The sequence below is a fragment of the Anarrhichthys ocellatus genome, unplaced genomic scaffold, assembly GCF_004355925.1.
Source record: "Anarrhichthys ocellatus isolate YVR2014 unplaced genomic scaffold, GSC_Weel_1.0 scaffold4, whole genome shotgun sequence".
Lineage (NCBI taxonomy): Eukaryota > Metazoa > Chordata > Actinopteri > Perciformes > Anarhichadidae > Anarrhichthys > Anarrhichthys ocellatus.
Window position 1 is genome coordinate 15,438,026 of NW_022280034.1, and position 4,540 is coordinate 15,442,565.

Below are 4,540 nucleotides of genomic sequence, written 5' to 3' on the forward strand. Positions count from 1 at the left end.
AAAAAAAAAAAAAAAAAAAAAAAAAAAAAAAAGGACTGCGACGTAACCGTTAGCAACTGGCCGAAATTTGTTGTACTTTAGCCACGTGCCATCGTTCTGTTATGATTGTATGTTCCGTTTGTCTATGTTCTGTCTGATCATGGTCCTAAGCATATAAATAAATGGAGGTCTTTCCTCTGGGCTCAGAGATTATAAAAGGTGTGTGGTGTAGAACTGTGCTTCTTCACGTTAACAGGAGTCAGTTGGTGGAACCCCAAAACCCACCGGCGGGTTTGAAAAGCATGTTTTCTTAAAACATGCTTTTCCGTTTTCTGCTTTACATTTTATATTACATGTCTCATGTAATATCCCGCCCCAAGTAAACCGTTTGCTCTAACCAGATCCTGTAAAAAGATTTTAACGCTGTCCTCCTAGGAAGTTATGAGTTACCAACAATTAATATTCAGTGAAACTGCTACTGACTGCAGGCTGCTGAACACAGAGCAGGAAGAGGACGGGAGAGGCTGTTTAGATGTACATAGCTCAATGTATATAGCACATATAGCCTCAATGTATTTTTTCCAAACATTGGTATCACAAATTTTGCATATCCAGATTGTGTTTTCCAATTTGTGTTAAATCAATTTTCCAAAAAATGCAACTTGCATTCGTTCTTTTTTACGATTGATGGCATTGTAACTGTTATACTGCAAACAAAATACATTTTAGAGTTTTCTTTACTTCTAGCCATGATTGTGCCGTTTCCATAGAGGTGCAGTAAATTATATATACACATATACTCGCCGGCCACTTTATTAGGTACAACTTGCTGTACCTAACTTGCTGTCCAGGTTAGACCCCTTTTGCCTTCAGAACGGCCTTAATTCTTCGTAGCATAGATTCAACAAGGTGTTGGAAATATTCTGCACACATTTTGCTCCATATTGACATGATGGCATCACGCAGTTGCTACATATGTGTCGGCTGCACATCCATGATGCGAATCTCCCGTTCCACCACATCCCAAAGGTGCTCTATTGGATTGAGATGTGGTGACTGTGGAGGCCATTGGAGTACAGTGAACTCATTCTCATGTTCAAGAAAGCAGTTTGAGATGATTTGAGCTTTGTGACATAGTGCATTATCCTGCTGGAAGTAGCCATCATGAGATGGGTCCACTGTGGTCATAAAGGGATGGACATGGTCAGCAACAATACTCAGGTAGGCCGTGGCGTATAAACAATGCTCAATTGGTACTAAGGGGCCCAAAGTGTGCCAAGAAAATATACCCCACACCATTACACCACCACCAGTCTGAACCGTTGATACAGGCAGGATGGATCCATGCTTTCATGTTGTTTACGCCACATTCTGACGCTACCATCTGAATGTGGCAGCTGAAATCGAGACTCATCAGACCAGGCAACGTTTTTCCAATCTTCCATTGTCCAATTTTGGTGAGCCTGTGTGAATTGCAGCCTCAGTTTCCTGTTCTTAGCTGACATGAGTGGCACCCGGTGTGGTCTTCTGCTACTGTAGCCCGTCTGCTTCAAGGTTCCACGTGTTGTGCGTTCAGAGAAGGTATTCTGCATACCTTGGTTGCATCGAGTGGTTATTTGAGTTACTGTTGCCTTTCTATCATCTCCAAACACTCTGCCCACTCTCCTCTGACCTCTGACATCAAACAAGGCATTTTCGTCCACACGACTGCCGCTCACTGGATATTTTCAGACCATTCTCTGTAAACCCTAGAGAAGGTTGTGCGTGAAAATCCCAGTAGATCAGCAGTTTTTAAATACTCAGACCAGCCCATCTTGCACCAACAACCATGCCACGTTCAAAGTCACTTAAATCCCCTTTCTTCCCCATTCTGATGGTCGCTTTGAACTTCAGCCAGTCGTCTACACCATGTCTAGATAGATAGATAGATACTTTATTCAACCCCAGGGGGAAATTTGTTAAAATGCCTAAATGCATTGAGTTGCTGCCATGTGATTGGCTGATTAGCTATTTGTGTTAACAAGCAATTGGACAGGTGTACCTAATAAAGTGGCCGGTGAGTGAGTGAGTGAGTGAGTGAGTGAGTCTCTCTCTCTCTCCCTCTCCACAGAGAGTGAAATGTGACAGGAGCAAAGAAACCGCCCAGAACCTGCTCAGAGGGTTAACTGTCAGAAGATATTGTATTTTCATTCCCCCCCCTCGTCTCTACGATACATCATCTCAATCCGTTTCGTCATGCTGAACTCTCCATTTAGCAACTGCTGACTGATTGGAGCTGAAAGCAGGCTGAGCCCAAAGCTCGAGGTATATATTTATAACATTTTATGATTGCATTCAGAGTTTCAGAGGACGAGAGGCTTCAAAGACATCCTAATTGCTTGCACCGAATGAAATTATAATCCCTGTCAGGCCAAAGACCCTGATTAGGTCTTGATGGATCCGCAGGCTTTTCATTGGACAGCTTAACTTCCGTGTCCAGTCCGAGCCAAAGGGGACAGCATGACCACAGCAGTGACAGCACTAAGTCTCCTGTCGTCTCCGTGGCAGAGACGTGTCCTTGGTCAACCTCAAGAGGAAAATAATGAAACGGCTACACTGCATTCGCTCTATTGCTAAGAAAAAAAGGACTGTATGGGAAGCTCGGGCAACCAACAGGCCATTTAGTATCCGTGTTGATTTAGACTTTGACACTCAGGAAACAGCGAGGCTCTCAGTCACATGACGCCAGCGGCTCTTTCATGGAGTTTGTTTTGGATGGCAGCCTGGGTAAAGAACCATCTGATGGAAAGTTGCTCCAGTGGGCAATGCCTCCAAGATTCAGCCGGAGTAAAACAACCGATTGTTTTTAAACATGAGGATATACTCCACTCATTTAAATATTACACACATCTGTAACTATGTTTGGGATGTTGGGACTCTAAAGAAGTGAGGCCTGCCACTCACTGGGTGTGTCCCCATGTGTCACTGTATTTAAACAGCATCTCCATCAGATGTAAATCCTACATAATGATTTTGACGGAGCATTTGCTAGCAGCATGTCTACCTCCGTTCCAGATTTAACAGCCTTTCAGCACGTAGTGTGAGAATGATAATTGTGGGATCAATGCTGAGGGGTCTTACTGTTTCCATTCTGTCAGTAGAGGAGATCATGTACCAGGCCCAGATCCAGCAACGCTACGGGAATCTCTTTATGCGAGCCCATGGTACTGTCTGTTATGAGTCACTGTACCATGAGCCTCTGACACCGACGCTGCTAAAGTTACAAGTGGAAAGGCAAACGCTGCGTTTGCACTCAAAGTAGAACTTACTTCTCAATCATACGTAGATTGAGATTGAGACATTGCACCAAAGAACAGGTTGGGGTGCGAAAGACAACAACAGGCTGCAACTAATTGTTTTTTCAATTATTGATTAATCTATACATTTTCTGTTCATACTTTAAAGTAAAAAAGTATAAGATGTCCTTAAAGCTCTAGCTACTGAGACTAGCTACTGAGTGGACTGTGAGGTGAGATAGTATTTGGCAATATATATATAACCAATAATCAACTAATCCCTTTGACTAATGTAAATAAATACTGACAAATATTCATCAAAATGTCCTGAACTTAAAAAAGCGTCTTGTTCTGTGTAACCAACAGTCCAAAACGTAAAGATATTCAATTTACTGTAATATCAAACAGAGGAGCAGCAACAATCCTCACATTTGACATGCGAGCATATGTTTGGCATTTCTGCTTGATAATTGACTTAAAACGGTTTATCATTATCAAAATAGACAATTAACATGATAATTCGGGAGGGCCGATATAAATGCCGATAATCGTTATTGCAAATATACTGTATATATATACACATTGGTATTGTATGCCGACCGATGAATAATTGCAGTACAAAAGTTGCCATCACAGTCTGTCCAACATGGAACATTCACAAGTCTATTTTCATCTGTAAAATGTCCTGTTAATGATTATGTCCACACTTATTGATATTCAGTTTCTTCCTGATAAGAGCTTTTAAAATATCTGTACGAGCTATAAAATGGATTAATCCTCATCGTTTCAGTGCCATCAAAACCCGTAAAATACTTCAATATGACAATAACGTAGGTGCACATCAAGGCTTTCTCTAATCTTTTGCGGTTCAATTATAACTTCAAGCATTCTATCCATGGAGTACAACGTAGGAACCTGCGGCGACACTGAGCGTTCTCTCCTCAGATAGATCTCCGGGTTATACGAGCTGAGCGATAAGAGATGTTGTGAAACATGGAGGAAGAAATGATCGGCTGGCAAGATGAGAGGCCGAGGTTCAAAGTCTTCAGGTGTTCCGGAACTGCAAACAGTGAGTGGAGCACGGTGAGCCGGGTCAAATATAATGAGCTGGGTGTGAAATGGCATTTAGATTTTTGGTCAAGGACCTCATTATATCAAATCTCGCTTCAACACTTGTAACAGCCCTTCTATTTAGGACCTCAATAGATCCCCATTTGTTTGACATTTTCACATCTACGAGTACAGAACAAATTGCTGTTTAATCTGGTGAACAGCCCCCCCCCCCC